A 19570-nucleotide genomic window follows, 5' to 3' on the forward strand; every position below is an offset into this window, starting at 1 on the left:
TTCCTGTGGAACTGGGACAAGACTTCCAGTTCATGTGAAATGCTGGTCCCATGAAACTAGGTAATCTTTTCTCCTCTCTAAGTTCGCCAAGGAACCTTATGGTCTCCAGGGAAGACAATGAGAGGGAGATGATACAGATAGGTGGACTGGACTAAGTATCCAATTACTGAAAAGCCTGGTCTCTCATTGTAGAAGTCCTGTGTTGTTATGTTTAAAAATCAGTGTCTTATGCATTTGGAAAATGTTCCTCCATACTTGAGAGCTAGGGCACATCTGTACGTACTGATGCTGAAGATTCAGATACTAGACAAAGATGTCCCTGCTAAAGGATACTCCAAGAAGCTTGTGTGGGCAGCCGGCTGAACCCTTTAATGCTTCCTCACAGTAGCCTTGGATCTTGGTTTTAAAATAAAATATCCTACACGTTAAATGTTATAAGACCATTTATTTGCTCAAGATGCTCCTTAGATTCATTACTTCTTTGGGGCTGGTTAATTTTATGTAGTCAGTGAAGTTGGAATTATCATTTCTCTAATTGTGTTTCATTTTTCAACTTCATACAGAACAAAAGGGTTGGGGGCTTTCTTACATGCAATCAGCTACTTGGTGGGCCCTACCCAGTGACTGAGTCTAAGTGAAGAAACTATAGACGTGTTCTATGGACTGTAGTACTTAAAGCCAGAGCTCAAATCCTTTGCTCATGCTGCACAGGAAGACATTCCCATCCATTTGTATAAAAATCATCTTCTGTGGCCTGAAAACAGTACTATTTAATGGATTTCAAAAATTTTCATCTACAATAGAAAAAGTAACACTTACAAGAGGTGATCTGTGCTAGTCACCCATGTGCATGAAGTGGGTCTCAGTTTCCTTTAAGAAGTTTTATCCATGGATTAGGGAGAAGAACATGTGTTTTAAAATATTTGTCTGTATGTGAGTGAAAACAATCTTATTCCCCAAAATATGTTCTTAAGAGAAGTTAACTTCTCCTGTTTTCTAAGACAACAACGATCACTTCTCTTCCCCCACTTTGCTCTCTATAGAAATTACAAGGCTTGTAGTCATACTCTGTATCCCCCTTGGTTTCTGCAGGCTCTTTGGTGAACACACACCCTATTATGATTAAAAACATTTGCTAGCTATAAAATGTCTTCTCCGAGGCCCTCTAGTAGAATGTTAAAACCAAGGCTCATGCTGTTATGAGTTTCTGGAACAACAGTCATGGAGACAACAGCTGCTCTTCTTATTGTTGTAACACAATCTTTCTCGGCAGCCGTATAACTTTCCTGGAGGGAATCTACTAAAATTCAAGAGCAGAGTCCACCTATCCACCATCTCTTTGATCCAAAAGATCTCCTGGCAGCCACCGGCTAACCATGTAGGATGGGGCTTATGAACCCTTCCTTCTATGAACTACACAAGAAGGAGATTAAAGAGCAAGAGAGAGAGAGAGAGAGAACTTGAGAGAGAGAAAGAGAAACAGAGTGCTCTCTAAGACCCTGGACAACATTCCTATGTATCTAATGGCCCCACTCAAAGGCAGCTGCCTGGGCCAGAAGTACTGCTGCTTCCTTCAGGCATGTCTTCTCATCCGGAGTAAAGGCCTTGGGTCAGATATCAGTGCTTTACACCAAAGATATACATGGGTTTAAACCTCCAAAAAAAAAAAAAAAAGGAGACAGGCATTATTTGCTGAACAGACTCCAAAGGAGAATAAAAATGGTCCTTTTTGCCAAGAAGCCTCACCTGAAAGGTGTCTGGTTTGCTAAGGAGAGAACAGTATCACCCGCAGGGAAGAGCACGGAGTGGGAAGGTGACCCCTGCAGCTCAAATGGCTCGAATGGCTCAAAACCAGCTCAGAGCATCCAGGGGAGCAGTGCACACAGTCCATGCTTTCCACCTTGGTTCTAAATGGCAAGATTATCACAGTTCATCTCTTAAACAAGCACAATATTTTTTTCCTTACTATTTGCTTCTGTCATCCTTGGAAGGTCCAGTAAGTAAACCATTTTAATAGGGTGTAGTAATAAAATTAGGTAACATTTATGTTTTATATACATGGTATTATTTAATCCTCACAATGAACCAATGGGGTGAGTATTGTTATATCCATTTTATAGGTAAATAACTTGAATATATTAAGGGATAAATAACTTGCAAGAACATACAGCAAGCAAGTGGCTGAGCGGAGATTTGAACTCGAGGATCTAGCTCCAAAGCTCATGCTCTTGGCCATGTTACATTTCCTCTTCACTTTCTACTCCCTCCCTTCCCAGAGTGGCTGCATCTCAAGGCTTAGTCAAATGACCCTGTATCTGCAAGCCCCCAGAAAAAAGTCCCCTCTACAATACACCTGGAGGTCTATTGCCTGAATATTTGACAGACAGTATTTTCTGAAATGAAAACCTACATTGGTCTCTCATATGACTAGAGGCCTTTTTAAGTGCTGAGGTCAACTGACCCTCAAGGTTGCAAGGGTTCAAAGAAAGAACCTAGTCTTCATATATAGCTTCAGAATTCTGAACGTTACAGCATTGGCCCAAATCCATTTTGCACAAGGAGCAGATGGACTTGCTCAGAGAAAAGATACAAAATATTTTGAGGACTTCCAGTAAGGCCTGGAAATTAGAAGCATGCATTTATCTTTGCTTTCCACTGAAATGTCTCTAAAATGACCATACAGACACCTAAAGGAATAAACCCTATAGACAAACAGAATGGACAGGGAGACAATAGAGAGCAGGACAATGGAAGGTGAATGGGTGAGTGATAACTCACGGAGGAAGTCCAAGCCCAGCTGCCTTCAGAGGGATGGTTAATGAGAAGCAAGCTCACTTGTACCATGCAGGCCCTAAAAAGTTTTGGGTTTGGAGGCACTGGGTACCTCTGAAGGGGAGGTTGATGAGTGGGACTGAAAACAACCTAACTGGTAAAAATCTTCATGAGAAGCATTTAGACCTGAGTCCTGTCCTTTCTCCCACCCCAGGAAGCCAAATGGCCAGCCCTGCCCTACCTATTACAGGAAACAAGAAGCATGCCCCTTGGAGAAACTGAGCCATAAAGGTCTCAGACCTAGAGACACAAGGCTCAATAAAGGGTAAAGCACTAAATGAAAAGGAGAGAACTGCATGAACATCTACACATTGACTAAATAATGAAACTCTAAGTGCCTTCTTCATCCCCTCCCAGAAGGCTGGCAAAGAGGTTCTTTGGAGAAAATGAACAACACCAGTGAAAGACTTATCCATGATGATGTTTCACGGCTGTGTAAAAGCAAGGTACGGTCCTGATTTAATTATTTTATTAAAAAATTTTAAAGACTTTTCATTTGGAAACAGTTTGACTTACCAAAAAGTTGCAAGTATAGTACATATACCCTTCATCCAGCTTCCCCAAATGTTAATGTTTTACATAGCTATAGTATAATTATCAGAATCAGGAAATTAACATTGATACTATACTATTAATTACTTTAAGCCATTAGTCAAACCTTACCAATTTTACTTTTCTGGTCCAGGACTTAATACAGGACACTGCACTTCTTGTGTCTCCTTAGTTTTTCCCAATTTAAGACAGATCTTCATTATTTCTTTGTGTTGAATGACTTTAACACTTTTAAAAAGTACTAGTCAGTTGCCTTAGAGAATGTTCCTTCTCAGTGCACCATACCGGGAAGGACATGATGTCCACATATCTCATTACTAGTGAGGTTAACTTTGATCACTTGGTTAACGTGGTGTCTGCCAGGCCTCTCCACCCTAACATTGCTTTTTAAATTAGTTAACTGTATTATACGGAGCAACATATTCTGTTTCTCAACAAATTTTGACCCACTAGTTTTAGCATGCATTGATGCTTCTTGACTGTAACAACTATCACTCTGGTGATTGCCAAATGGTGATTTTCTTTTTCTCCATAACTCCTTCTACATTTTTAATTGAAATTCTACAGTGAGAGCTTTCTTCTCTTTCCTCAGTTATTTGTTTATTAAAGTATCTATTTATATCAGTATGGACTCAGGGACATTTATCTTATTCTATGGGTTATTTTCCATTATTCTCATTATTTGTTTTGTTGTTCAAATTGTCCCAAATTTGACCAGTGAAAACTTTTTAAAATAGGCTTTTCTGTCCTTTTGACATATCCCCAACAGTTTTTGAGTACTTTCTTACTTTCTGGAAACATAAGATGTTCCAGGTTTACCTTGTACTTTTTCTAATCTAGCCTAAAATGAGCCATTTCTCCAAGGAGCTCTCATTGCTTTTACTGGAGAATGAAATTTAAAAACTAGCGTTGGTTCTTAATGTGCCTTTAGTTACAAGGGTAACATTAATTCTAGGTCCTCTCAGCAGACAGAACTAGAAGATAAATCTGTGTACACACACACACACATCTATATCCTATAGTTAGCTTTTAAATAAAGACTCAAATTTTGGATTATAATTGACATTTACTAAAATCTGCTTAGAAGAGGAAGAAATGGAGAAGTTCAATATCTCAGTGATTCAACTCCTCAGTCTCAAGTCTGAGAAGTTTTAGATGTTCTCTTGTATGCCTTTGCATGGAACATTTATGCAGAAATAGATTAGTAACTAGAGAAAGCTGTCAAGGATTTCTTCCTAGTAACTATTTCTTTTTTATGGTTAGATGTAACTTGTGACATAGGGAAGCTTGAGTGTAGGGGTGTCTTGTGATACAAGGGAACCAAGGAGTCATAAGGGAGGTCTTTGTCATGGTGAGGTCAGTTGGCTGGCAGGTCTCCTCCATACGTAGGACCTGCATTCAGCTTTTTATTGGCTCATTCTTAAATACAATTGGACAGGTCATCAACAGGTATTTGAGAAAGTCTCCTACATGAAAGACAGAAATTATAATAAACAATAAAAAAAGAAATTTAGGACTATCAGAAACAATGCAGAGAATAGGAGGAAAGAAAAGCAACAGTTAAGAAGACAGATAAGAAATATAACTGTTAAACAAGATCAGAGTGCTATTTAAAAAGAACATTCAGAGAGTAAGAACTCTTGAGGATTAAAAATATGTTGTTATGGGATCCTTGGGCTGTTGCTTTTCCAGCTGGAAACCTCTGTGGCCAGTGGTGCCTTTGCCCAAGTTTTGCTCGGCCCCTGCAGGCTGTGATCAGCTCACGCTTCCGGCCTGGATCCCAAGCCTGCCAAGGGTGAGTGGGGCGGCGAGGGGTGTATAAGCAAGTAAGCATGGGATCCAGCCACTGAGCACAGCCAGGCATGCTGGCTCCAGTGGGGTGGGCAACCCCAGACACCGGCAAAGGGGCTGGTTCCCTGTGAGGCGGCAGCCGGACCAGGCGTACCATAGGGAGTTTCTACGGCTGACACCAGGAAATGTGTTGTCACCCAGAAGCTTGGAGACGCCAGGAATCACAGAGCCCTAAAGAGGCTGTCACAGCCCCAGCTTGGCAAGCTCTTAGGTCTGGGCTCCCTGACGGGCTGCAGCTCTTTTCTCCTTCTCTCTTCTCTCCTTGTTGCCCACAACGTGGTGAGCAAGGGGCATGTTTCAGTCCTGTTTGTATTACAATTCTTTTAGCCCTGCCATCTGTCAGGTCCCAAGTTCTTGTCCTGAGTCCAGGAAGAATGAAGTACACAGACAAGCAGAGGGTGAGCAAGACAAAGAGGAGCTTTATTGAGTAACAAACAGCTCACAGGAGACCCGCAGTGGGCAACCCCTCTCTGGTGTCCCAACGGTGTCCCAACGAGTGTTCAGCTCTTAGCAGAAAGGGTAGCTCCTCTCCGCTGGGCAAGTCATCCTAAGGAGTGTTCAGCTCCTAGCAGAGAGGAGACCCTAGGGTAGATAGCACCTCTTTGCAGCTGGTCTCCAGTCATCTCTTTCGGTCTGGCTGAGTCCCAAGCTTTTTATGGGTCTCAGAGGGGAGGAAGTGCGTGCTGATTGGTCGATGGGCGGGCCTGGAAAAAACACCGCAAGTTCCCACTCCGGTTCACGGGAACTGCAGCCCCGCCCTCAGGGTTCAGGTGCTCCCCAGCTTGAAAGTGGGGATTCACAGAGGACTCGTCCCCTTCTGCCTGTTTGCCTCCCACTGCCATTCATGGCATTCAGGCTATTTGGGCCAAGAGACACCTGTGTGCCAGCACTGAGCTGCCCTCAGGCCCACCTGGACTCCCTCTTGTGCTCTTTGGCGCCTAAAGTCCAGCGGGGCGAGGAGGCAGGGGGCTGGCGTGTCCACACTGCCTCGAGCGTGCACACACCTGCCCAGGCTGCGACAGCGTCCAGGCTTGACTACAACTTTGCTCCAAGATCAGAGCAAGTGCAGGGAGCGGGGAGAGGCCAGGCAGCAGGAGCAGACACCTCTGAGCCTGCGGGGGTAGGGCGGGGGTCCTTCCCGACCCCGAGAGTGCAGAGATGCCTGGGTGTGCAGCCATGACTTGGGTGGCTGCAGCTGCACCTGGGAGGGCGGGGCTCCTGCCTGCTCCCAGCCCCTGCTGGTTCCGTGGAGAGTGGAGCGCACCACCACCCTGGACCTACCTCCGCCTCGAGGCCCCTCTCTGCCCGCCCCTCCATGCCCGACTGTGCTGCTCCCCCAGCAGCGGACAACTCAGCCCGACCCCATCACTGCGGCTCCCAGGGCAGTGGGCTCTGAGGGACTGCCCACCTCCTGTCCGCATTTTCACCGCAGCATCGGTGGACAAGGTGCAGGTGGCATGGCGGCCCTGGCCAGCCCCACAACAAATGAACCTGACGCTCTCAGAGCTGTCCCAGTAAGTCCCGGCTGTGCCTTCCGCCGGGTGCTCGCAGGCTTCCGAGATGCAGCAGGAAGCAGGGTTGAGGCTGCAGCGGAGGCTCTGGGTCTGGGAGCGGGTCCTGCCCGGCTGTGCGACGATGGAGGTGGCGTAGTCAGCTGCCTCGGGGACGCGAGGCACAGGGGCCCACCATGGCCACTGCTGCTCCTGCAGTCACTCCTGCCACCACCACCTACGCCTCCAGCTGCAGCTGGCACGATGGCAGTGGACGCTCTGGAGGGCCTGCCACTGCCATCAAGGTCGGCTCACGACTGTAATCCCAACTGTTTGGGAGGCCAAGGCGGGAGGATCGCTTGAGGCCAGGAGTTTGAGACTAGCCTGGGCAACATAGTAAGATTCCATCTCGACAAATAGTTTTAAAAATTAGCTAGGCATGGTGGCACACACTTGGGCTACTTGGGAGACTAAGGCAGGGGGAATCACTTAAGCCCAGGAGTTCAAGGCTGTAGTGAGCTATGATTGTGCCACTGCACTCCAGCCTGGGTGACAGAGTGAGACCCTGTCTTTAAAAAAAAAGTCATAAATTTTTAAAAGTTTAATAGAAAGATTGGAAGGTAAAGGAGAAGAGAGACTCTAGAAGGCAAAATAAAAAGATCAAGATAATTTCTTCTTTTTCCCTTTATGAACAAGTCAGTCTCAAAACCACGAGATGAGGCTGAGAAAAGTGAGGGTCTTTACCGTATGGAGGCTAAAGGAGGGGAGGGCATGTGCTGGCGCAGTGCAGGAATTGGAGCCCGACCTGGGGGTGTGGGGGTGTGGTGGCCTGGTGCAGGGTGACCCTGAAATGGTATCTGTGCAGGGTCAGAAGCCCTGCTTGGGGTGTCTGAGCACAAGAGGAGCGAGGAAGATATCCACATAGTTGGGGGCTCAATGGCAGCCTGGCACAGGGAGTCAGATCCTGACTAGGATGAGGCGGAGATCCTTGTGGGGGAAGGGAAGACGGCTTTGACTGGGAGTTGGTTTACATAAAGCCATTGATCAGATAAGTAAAGATGTTAAAGATATCACTCTCAGAGAAGGAAGTTAAAAATATGGAAAAAGAGAAAACTAGAATGAACCTTATGCTATTAGAGGTATTGGAATGAACTTATATATTGTTTTCACTATAGATAGATATAGGAATAAAAATGTATATATAGTTATGTGTATACTGCTTGTGCATTTGTGTGTGTATTTTGTGTATTACACTCTGAGAGGGCCTGGCAGTGCCCCAATAGCAATGAACACAGCACTCAGATCTCAACTTCTAAATACCATTGACCACTAGAAAGATGGCTAATTCCAACACTAAGGTGAGTCTGAAATATTTTGCATGCCTAAAAGTAAGAAAGCTCTCAAAGAATGATGTGACATATCAAAAGATCCAGAAATCAGCTCAAACTGGGGACATTCTGAGCATCAAAATCAATAATGATGGTAAGGGATTATAATCCACTGAACATAATAGGAAACCATGAGTCATACGCATATAAATACTGACTATATGGGAAGTTTGATGAAGAAAAGGATATTTACAGAGTTTCAGAATTCCTTTCCATAAAGTACTTGTTAATTACAAAGGGAAAAAGTGCAACTTTACAGAGAAGTGTGGCAGATATCTCCTTAATCAAATGATCAAAGAGAACATCATCAGGGATAGGACGAATCAAAATCATGCACCACCTGAGCGGATGCAGTGCAAATGCTCTGCGGCCCATCTGTGAAATCTGCTACCAAAGACGCGTGACCTGAATCGAATCAAAAGAAAGCATCAGGCAAACCCAATTTGAGGGAAAGTCTACAAAATAACTGGCCTGTGATTTTCCAAAGTGTCAAAGTCATGAAGGAAAAATTAGATTAAGAAGACTAAAGAGAAATGACTAACTGCAATATATGATTCTGAACTGGATCTTTTTGCTGTTGAGGACGTTATTGAGGGAAACAGAAAAACTTAACTGGGGTCTGAGAATTAGAAGGTAGTCATGTATAAATGTAAATTAACATTTTTGTTAATTTTATGCTAATTGTTATGCTTATTTTGTGTTTTTGTGGGGGAATGTCCTTGTTTGCAGGAAATACAGACTAAAGCAGTGAGATGTCATGATGTGTCATGTTCACAACTTGCTTTCAAATGGACTAGGAAAAAAGTTCTTTTTCTTTTTCATATCTGTGAATTTCCTGTAAGTTTGGGTTTGTCTTAAAATGTTTAAAAATGGTTAATGAATAAAAGATCAATAAAAGATTTAAAAGTGTTAAAAATGGTTAATTAAGTAAAATCATGAGAAAAAAATATTTTTGAACGAGTTAGGGGTTTAGTTCAGGAAATCCAACATCTGAATCCTCTGAGCTCCAGAAGGACAAAACAGAGTAAACAGAGGGGGACAAGATTTTCAAAGAAATGTAAAAGAGATAAATGTCACAGACCACAGGACATAAACTTTCAGATTAAAAGGCTCACCAAGCTCTCAACACAATACATGGAAAAGACCAAGGCATATAATCATGACAGTTTAGAGCACTGGAGATAGGAAAAGATATAAAGAGTTTCTGGAAAGGAAACACAACAAAACAGGTCACATTATCTTAAGTGAAACAATCCAGGCATAGAAAGTCAAACATTACATGTTCTCACTCATAAGTGGGTGCTAAAAAATGTGTACACATGGATGTAGGGAGTGGGATGCTGGACAACGAAGACTCAGAAGAGTGGCGGGGTGGGGGGTGTTGGGAGGAGAATGAATGATGACAAATTAGTTAATGGGTACAATGTATGTTATTTGGGTGAGGAATATACACTAAAAGCTATGACTTGACAACCACCCAATCTCTGCACATAACAAAGTTGCACAAGTACTGCATAAATTTGTGCAAAAAATAAAACAGGTCATATACTCTTTATAAGGCAATTATTGACTTAAAGAGTAAATTGTTTCTCTTTCTGTTTGCCAAACCTCAAGTAAATAAAATTATTTTTATAAAACAATGACCGAAATGCTCCAAACTAGAAGAGACACACATCAGTCAAAAGAGTTTTTGTTCAACAAAATTCTGTCATTTTCAACTCATGATAATGTCAAATTATAGTCAGATAATACTCAAACTAGTTTCTCAGCCTTTTTCTTTAAAGAGATTGCTCTTTGAATGGCATCAAACATCAGAATAGAGATTTGAGACCTGCCTGCCACTTGTCTTGGGAAAGCTGAATGAAAGAGGTTTCTGGAAGGAAAAGATCTGCAGACACCAGCTGCTCACCGTGTACCCCTGGAAGTGACCAATCTCTTTCATTTACACCAAAAGATGTTTCACAGGTGCCATACATTAAAGCTTTTTCTTTGTCATGTGGGGCTCCAAGAAGTGGATGGCCTCTATTTTCTGACAGATATTCTATAGGTATTTATCATGCAAAAGTTCTCATGACATTGTGTAAGCCATGAAGAATAAAACCCTCGCCCCATCCTGGTTTTGTTCTATTCCTTTGATTACCTAAAATTTTCTCTTGGGAATGGAACAATGTAAGACTTGCTAACCCATAGTCTCCGAGAATCAGCTCTCCAAATCCTTACATTTCCAGATGAAAAATGCTCCTGAGAATCCCTGTTGCACGCATAAAGGAAGAGAATCAGAAAGTGTCAAACTTTCCAACAAAGTCAGTTAGTTCCCTACAAAGTCAGTCAGTTCCCTACGGAAAGACCAAGACTGATCCTCATGGCAAAAGCAGCAGCTGTACATTATGACTAGCGTTTGAAGGAAAGAGAGAAAGCTATGATTCCAAACCCTGAACTCCTCCAACAACAGCTGCTGCAGGATACTAAGGGCTATCAGTGGCACAATGAACACCTCTGAAAGGCAGGGCAGCCAATGTAGCACCTTCGTGAAAATGAGAAAAAGGAGGCCTCTTTGGGCAAATATCCCCAGGCTTACAGTGTTGTTGTGCCCCTTCCTCTGGACAGAGTCATCCTAATTAAAGGAACATAAACTGGACACAATCCCCACTTTTTGCTACCTCAGTCAAGACCTTTGTGTCTCAAATGCACAAAACACCCATCATACATGGTAGCCCTGAACATTCGGCCTAACCTGGTCCTCAGCTGGTGAGCTGGGCTGGAAGCAGATCAAGTGGCCCTCTGGCTTTGTCCCCAAGGCTGACATCCTGCTTTAGGCATCCATTCTAACTGCTCTGTTGGTGAGAAGCACAGAGGGACATACACAGGAAGAAAGGGGATTTCTGTCTTGTGGAGTCCTAATAAAATAACTAAGTAACAATGAGGAAAGGGCACCAGGTCCCGCTGCTGGCATGACATCCTGTTCCCAAATACCTCTCTCCTTTCATGGAGCCCCAGAAGCATGATCTTATATGCAAACTTTGTCTGCATGTAGCCCCTCCAGCATGACCCTATAAAACTTCCCCCAGCCCCCGCCTCTTCGCAGACAGCCCTTTCTCTGCTGAGCTGCCTGTTGCACTCCTGCAACATATCTTCATACTTTCTCTAATAAATCTGCCTTTCTTTACCTATGATTGTCTTGGTAAATTCTTTACTGCCTGTGATGCCGGCCCCAGCCAGTCACACCTGTTACATCTCTCAGGCTCTGAACATCTGGTCCATTCCTGTCCCTCTATGCCTTCCTTCTGCTCCCTTTAGGCCCTGCTTGCAGTACACGAGGAGCAGGGACTCCTGTCCAGTAAGAGGCTGCCTCAGGCCCATCTTACCACTGATACAAAAGGGCTGGGCTGCCAGCTAAACCCTACCCTTAAGCCTGGAACTGTCGCCCTAAGGGAAAAGAGCTGACCTGGTTCTTCCACCCAAATGTTGCCTTTTTGGCCTGCCTCACCCCTATCCTGTGCCCATAAAAGACTTCAGCTAGCAGAGCAACACAAGTGGCTGAGCATCGAGCAGAGAAGCAATCAGCATTGGAGACTACAGATAGACACAGCTAACTTCAGATGGTGCAGCTTCAGAGAGGGGCCCAGCTAGAGAACACTGGGCTTCAGGGAAAGATCACCTCTCATCCCCTTTCCAGCCTCCTTTTCCACTGAGGATCACTCACCACTCAATAAAGTATTCCACGTTCATTACCTTTCAGACACTTTGTGTGACCTGATTCTTCTTGGATGCTGGACAAGAACCCAGGTGCCAAGAGGGCAGGTGCTGCCCACCCCTGCCCTCCACTGAGCTGGTTGGCACTTGGGCATCCCCAGATGGCAGAGCTGAAATAATACTGGTTGTAACATGCTTGGACGCTGCTGCGGGGCCCGCCCGAAGCCTGCTCCTGCCAGAGAGGAGCAACTGGCTGGTTCCAGCATTCATTCAGCCTGGTTTCTGCACTCACTTGCTCTCACGCTCCTCCTGTGAGGAGTGGCCAGCAGTGGGCTGAGTGAAACGAGCCAGTTCCTGCACACGAAGGGGGTTAAGGGAACTATCCCATCTCATCACAACTTATTAAAGAAAGCCAAATGGATTTTCTCCCAAGTTAATCCAATTAGGAAGAAGAAGATGACAGCAGGAAAAAGGGAACCCACAGGTTTGACAGCGAGAAGGATTGCAAAAGAAGGATATTCTCCTCAGAAACAAGAATTTTTAACTTCTTCTCCCTTCTCCCCAAATCCTACTTTCTTTTGAAGTCAAATTAGTGGCCCTCAAATGAGTCAAACCCAACCCTAGAGGTTGGAATATGACTTCACAGTCACAAGAGCCAGGTTATGCACTGGTGGCTGCAGGAGAACTTGAAGGGTGACACATAGTGAAACCACCTTTGCAAAAATTGTATCAGAGAGAAAATTATGAACGTGGAGGAGATCTGATCTAACCAATCCCTCTTGTGCCTTTAGCCTTTAAGCTACCTTTAATTATTCCTGGGCTATCTTTGGGAGGCTTTTAGTTTATATTTTAAATGATAATAGCCCTTCCCCAAAACTCAACTGCCTTTGTAAAGCTACTGAGAGAACACCAGCCTAGGGGAATATAAACCAAAATTCAAAGTCCCCCTGAACGCTGCCACCATCTGAATGGATTCCCTCCTTGGCCAGGGCACTCTAAAATTTAACCTGAAAGACTGCTCAGGCCATGATGAGAAGTGGGGTTCAGATGTGCCTGATTATACCTCTCCGGAATCAAGACAGACCTTAAGTCGGCTACAAAGCATTTACGATCTATTGTCTTTGTCATTATCTATTATCATTATCTATTATATTATTCATTATCTATTATCTATTTGTCATTACTGTCATTATCTGTCATTATCAAATCTATTGTATTTGTCATTTACCTGGAGGTTTTATCTGCATGATAAAACCTTGGTTTCCACAACCCCTAATCTTAACCCAGATATTCCTTTCTACTAATAATCTCTTTTAACCAATTGACATTTAGAATATGTTTAAATCTACCTGATCTGGAAGTCCCCCAACTCCCACCTTAGGCAGAGGTCCTCATGACCTCCTGATGGTGTGTCATGGGTGCATACTTAACCTTGGCAAAATAAACTTTCTTTCTTCTTCTTCTTTTTTTCTTTTTTTTTTTGAGATGGAGTCTCACTCTGTCGCCCAGGCTGGAGTGCAGTGGCCCCATCTCAGCTCACTGCAACCTCCACCTCCCAGGTTCACGCCATTCTCCTGCCTCACCCTCCCAAGTAGCTGGGACTGCAGGTGCCTGCCACCACGCCCGGCTAATTTTTTGTATTTTTTTTTTTAGTAGAGACGGGGTTTCACCATGTTAGCCAGGATGGTCTCATCTCCCGACCTCGTGATCCGCCTGCCTCGGTCTCCCAAAGTGCTGGGATTACAGGCATGAGCCACCGTGCCCGGCCATAAACTTTCTAAATTAACTGAAACCTGTCTCAGATATTTTGGGTTCATAGGAAGGAGGGGGGCCTGAATTCTGCTAAGGTGTAGACATAAATGATTGCCAGCCATTATTCCAGAGGTCATAAGATATGCAACTTCCCCAGTTACTCCTGCAGATAACATCACTATTGTAGAATTGGAAGATGGGCCTTTTAAGATATCTTCTCAGATTTTTTGCATATCTGAAATCTATGGCTCTAAGGACCCACCTACCGATGATGACTCCACCTGGACCTGCCATCTGTTCCTGTGGCCCCACCCAGAAGCTATTCAGTGTCCAGGAGGATCATTTCCCACACCCCTATGCTTGCACCCCCTAACCAATCAGCAGTGAGCCTCCTTTGCCTACCCAACCCCACCCCATCCCCAAACTATCTTTGAAAAACCCTAGCCCTCCAATTCTCAAGGAGACCGATTTAAGTAATAATAAAACTCCCATTCAGCTGGCTCTGTGTGAATTGAACTCTTCATTGCAATTCTCCTGCCTTGACAAATTGGCTCTATCTGGACAGCAGGCAAGAAGAATCCACTGGGGAGTTACAGTAGAACATAGAAGCTACCAGGGACTGGGCCAAGGGAGAGGGAAATTTGAAGTCCCAGCAGGCCCACTGGGAACTCATTGCCAAAAGTGGTTTCTGTTATCACTCTAATAATCACTCACATTCTCTGAACACTCTGCTTAAGGCTAGGATGACCTGGGAAGTGGAGGTTACAGTTTAAAAGGCTCCAACTGGATGTGATAGGGACAGGAGACAGGGAAATACTGGTTAAAAGGTGGTTCCCAGCAAAAGCCCCACCCTCAAGCCTGGAAATCCAAGGCCCTATATGGGAACATGCATTCCTGTTTTCATGCCTGCCTTGCTCCCCTATCCTGTACCCATGTAAGTGCCAGACCCCAGGCCCCAGAAGCAGATGAGGAGATGATCAGAAGAGCAGCAGAATGGCAGAGCAGCATAGTAGAGAGAAGAGGAGCATCTGAATGTCGAGAGGAGTTTGGCTGGGGACAGTCAGAGAGGAGATCAGCCACTGGACAGCTGAACTCCAGGGGAAGATTATCTTCCCACTCCATCACCTTTCCAGCTCCCCATCCATCCCACTGAGAGCCACCTCCACCACTCAAATCCCTGCATTCACCATCCTTCAAGTCCATGTGTGACCTGATTCTTCCTGGACACTGGACAAGGACCTGGATACCAAGAGGGCATTGAGCTGATTAACACTTAAGCTGTCCATGGTTGGCAAGGCTGAAAGAGTGCACTGTAACACATGCCCACTTGGGTTTCGAGAGTTGCAGACACCCACCCTTGGATGCTGCCGTGGAGCCAGAGTCCAGGGGAGCTTGCCCTGGCTCCTGCACCTGCCCATCTATGTGCTCCCCATTCGGTAAGGGATTTGAGCACACATGGCAGCCAAACAGATGAGCCATACCCCTGTCGCATGTACTGTGAGGGAGGGCCAGGGAACTCTCCCGTTTCAGATGGAAATCCTTAGAATGACAGCCCCAGCAGCTCCCCAGTGCTATGAGAAGCACCTGAGGTTCATGAACAATGTGTCACTCTCATGTGACAGCTTTGCCTCATCAATATGAGGCAGAAGGACACCCACTAAAGTTTATCTACACACCAAGAGAATTTAGACTCAGCATTCTTGATGCCTTTGCTCCTTCTATCTGCCCCTGAGCAATCAGTATCACTGAAAAGAAGAAAAATTATCCTTAATTACAGCAAGTGGATTTAACATTTTCCATCTATCCTCAATTACTCTTATCTCTCCCCTTGTCACGCTGTGACCAAATGGAAAGCAGCCTCTAGGTCCTTGCCTGCATACAACCCACCAGCCATTGGGGATATATTAAATTTTGTCTTGACCTTACCTCCGCTCCAAATTTGAGAGCCATTTGGTACCATAGCAAGTTCTAAGTCACCTATCAGGAGTTTTAAAGTTAGATTTTCAACACAGATAAATTACTCTTTCCTCAGTCAAGATAAAACTCTTCCAATTGGGCCAATGTCTAATTAAGGCTATTTTGATTGCCCCAAAACAGACACTAATTTTAGGCCAAGTCAACGTTTTCACCTGATTAAGCAAAATGCCTGAGTGTTGGCAGGTCCACTGAACTTTAATACCAGTCCAAGGATGTTTTCTGTTTTTCTTTTCCTTGTGCTCCAAGAGTCTTCCTCTGAGATGTCCCCCAAGTTGTTCTCCTCAAGTGAAACTTTGCACTGACTTGGTGACCAACAGCATCAACACCAAAAGATGGGTTTCGAAAGTGCCTACAGGTACTTGATACTTTTTTGAGAATAATCTGCACAGAAATCTCACCCTTTTGTACTCAACAGAGCAGTGAGCAGCAGAAGACCAATCCCCTCCTGTGTGCTGTCAGACTTTTTACTCCGATAGTTGATGTGGCCTCTTTTCACTGTTTTACTCTGTAAGCTAAAGGATTCTTGCCCAATTTTTCAAGTGACTTGTTCGCCCGTATAGAATATTACCTTTGGATCCATCTTTTATCAAACTATGGTTTAAAGCTTTGCTTCTAATGAAGGACAACCCTTCCATGAGGACAGGGGCCAGGTCTGCCTGATTCACTCTTCTATCCTCACTTCTCTGCATAGCTCCCAATAGGTAGTAAGTGCTTGATAAGTGATTGTGGATTGCAGCAATGAACCAAATCTGACCAGCTAGTCAACACAGAATTATATCACAACAGCAAGTTTTAGCCCATTCAGCATGGTTCAGGCTTCCATAAAAACAACTGTCTTCCCCAAAGCTTTTTCTAAAGCTGTTAATCAGACCCTATTTAGTGATCATTGTTTCTCTGTGGCCTAAAGACAAGACATGAATATCACTGTTTAGAGTTAATTCTCACCTACCAATCAATCAGATATCCTTCCTTCTCTATGTCTTCAAATTTTAAGTAGCTACAAACATGAGCTTTGGTGCCAGACTGCCCGTCCGGATCTTGACTCTGCTACATATTTAGCCGTCCTATGGGCAACCCTCTCTATGCCTTAGTTTCCAATCTGTAACATTAAAATGATAATTGTTTATAGTTCATAAGGTTATTGTGAGGAGTAAATGAGTTAACATATACAAGGTGCTTAACACTGTGTGTCGTACCATTAAGTACTCAACAAATAATAGCAATTATTGTTATATAACTTTGGCCCAATTTTGTAAAAAGTCTTTAGCTTGAAGTACCCAAAAATACTTGTATCATCTTTGAAAGGCAACTTTTAAAAATCACAGTGAGACAGCCAAATGCCTAGGCAAATAAAAAGGGGTCCCCAGAGAATCTCTGACCCGCCCCACAAGTGTTTACATCAGATGCTTTTGTGCAGATGAGAGAACCTGCCCAGAGCCTTGTCTGAACATGCCCACATGTGCACTGGGGGAATGGGGTGGAGCCACGGGCAAGAGGGAGGAGCCTGGTTTCTTCCTGTGTGGTGGCCTGGGATTCATTCTGGGAGGTGGGGGATCTGTCAGCAAGACTCCATCTTGCTGTGCTGAGTTTTTTTTTTTTTCTTCCCTTTTCGCCCAGTAAAACCCTGTTCTACTCACCCTTCAGTGTGTTCGCATGCCTAAATTTTCCTGGTCGTGTGACAAGAACCCAGTTTTAGGGGAACTAAGCAAATTTCTGCAACATTATCCCCACCCTCCAAAATAGTTTTCCTTCCAGTTTAGACACTTACAGGTAAGTTATTTCCATCAGCCACTGCTCCAGCAGCTGTTGGTCTTTATGAGCTCACTGAAGCTTCCTGAGGTTACAGTAACATTCAGAAATACAAAAATTCTTTACTTTCTTTGGAGCTGCTTCTCCAAATCTGTCCCCTCCCTGACATCCACATGTGAGTTCAGACTCCAGGGAGACACAACAAAGAGGGAGACTTCCCTGCCAGGCCAAGGGCTAGTGGCAGGGAAGAGCCCTCGAGGGCTAGAAGAATGATGTAGGGTGTTAGTCCTGGATTCTGGTGTAGCCCTCCCTAAGATTCCAAGTCCAATCCAGTCTAAACTTCACTCAGTGCTCCTGCATGTTTGAAGCTCCTGATAAGAGACTGTTGGCTGCAGAGGAGTTTCTGAGTGAGAGTAAGATTCTTTGTGGCATTTGTTCCCAGGACGGCGAAGCATGTGGTGAGACGCTGAGTTGGGCCTTTTTCTCAAATAAAGGATGAACTTCAGGACTAGCCTTACCACTGGCTCAAGAAAGTTTGGGTCTTCCAGTCCTGCCAAATTAGGAAATGAGAGATGAAGAAGATGTGCTTTAGGGAAGCTAATCTGTCATTTCTGCACAGGACAGACTGGAAAAGAGTGGACCTGAAGACAAGGATTCCCATTCAGAAAGGAGATAAGTGGGGCCTGCAGCAGGTGGTGCCAACAGTGAAAGAGAAAGGAACAGCTAGAAAGACAGTCCCAAGGAAATGCAATTTGAAACATTGGCTGGCCAGCTGGATATGGAGCAGGGAGAAGAGAGAGATCAGAAACTCCAAGGTGTCAAGCCTGGGAGATTAAAGGATTCCCATGACTAGGAAGAGGGCCCGATGATTTTGGAGCTGAATGATCAGCCGCTGGATTTGATGACATCTGCCTGCAAAGATGCAGTCAGTAGCAAGCATGGAGGATCTGGAGGTACAGAAAGCAGTCAGGGCTGAAAACTCGGGTCCTGGAGTGACTCACATCTATTGTGAAGTTGTGAGGATGGGCGTGTTCTCTGAGGGAAATGACACAGAGAGAAAAAAGCACAGAGTTGCTATCCAAAAACTGACAAGAGAAGCCCTCTTGTCAGGGCAGAAGGATGAGTGAGAAAGGGAAGGAGAATAAGTCTAAGAAGGAAAATGTATGAGTCAGGGTTCTGCAGATAGAATCAATAAGATATTTGTATAGAGGGGTGGGGGAGAGAGTGGTTTATTTTAAGGAATTTGCTTATACAATTATGGAGGCTGGCAAGTTCAAAACCTGGAGATCAGGGAAGAGCCAGTACTGCAGTTCAAGTCTGAAGCCTTCCTGCTGGCAGAGCTCCCCCTTGCTCAGAGGAGGTCAGTTTTTTGGTTTTTTATTTTTTGAAACAGAGTCTCATTCTGTCACCCAGGCTGGAGTGCAGTGGCATGATCTCAGCTCACTGCAACCTCCGCCTCCCAGGTTCAAGCTATTCTCATGCCTCAGTCTCCTGAGTAGCTGGGATTATAAGGGTGTGCCACCACACCCGGCTAATTTTTGTATTTTTAGTAGAGATGGGTTTCACCATGTTGGCTAGGCTGGTCTCCAACCCCTGACCTCAGGTGATCCTCCTGCCTCAGTCTCCCAAAGTGCTGGGATTACAGTTGTGAGCCACCACATCCAGTGGAGGTCAGTTCTATTCACCTGATTAGATGAGGGCTACCTACATTATGGAGGGCAATCTGCTTTATTCAAGGCCTACAAATTTCAATATTAGTCTCATCCAAAAAATACTTTCAACAGAAATATCCAGAATAATGTTTGGCCAAATGCCTGAGCACTGTGGCCCAGGCATGTTGCTACATAAAATTATCACAAAAGATGAGGACTTGTCCTCAGGGATGCCAAGGATGGGGTTTAAGATAGATAATGGTGATGGAACATGAACACTGTCTCGGAGGCCAAGAACTATGAAGGAAAAGTCCGCTGGATTCTGCATCTGAGATTTGCTGTACCACATTTCTCTTCCTACTAAGTGTAAAATACTGGTTAAGAGCGAGCATGGGCTTTGGGGCAAAAAAATATTCTGAAGCCCATCCTGACTCAGCCATTACTTACTGTGAACCTGCACAAATTACTTTCCCTCTCTCAACCTCAGTTTTCCAATCTCTAAAATAGAAATAACTGTATCTATGAATAATTTTTTAAGAATTAAATATTTTGGTGTTTCTACTATATGCTAACTGATAAGTATAGCTCATGTTAATATTATCATCACTAATATTCATATTATTTCATCTTGATC

The 19570-nt window shown here is 44.4% G+C and overlaps 1 long non-coding RNA gene across 1 annotated transcript in view; it reads right to left on the reverse strand.

Annotated features, from left to right (window-relative positions):
• Positions 1-5713: 5713 nt before the first annotated feature.
• LOC129393826 (uncharacterized) overlaps positions 5714-19570 on the reverse strand; it is a 388210-nt gene continuing 374353 nt past the window's right edge. The window contains exon 3 of the long non-coding RNA XR_010109813.1: positions 5714-5939. This is a non-coding gene — a long non-coding RNA (uncharacterized LOC129393826). The remainder of the gene's footprint in view (positions 5940-19570) is intronic.

Source organism: Pan paniscus, chromosome 15, assembly GCF_029289425.2.
Source record: "Pan paniscus chromosome 15, NHGRI_mPanPan1-v2.0_pri, whole genome shotgun sequence".
Lineage (NCBI taxonomy): Eukaryota > Metazoa > Chordata > Mammalia > Primates > Hominidae > Pan > Pan paniscus.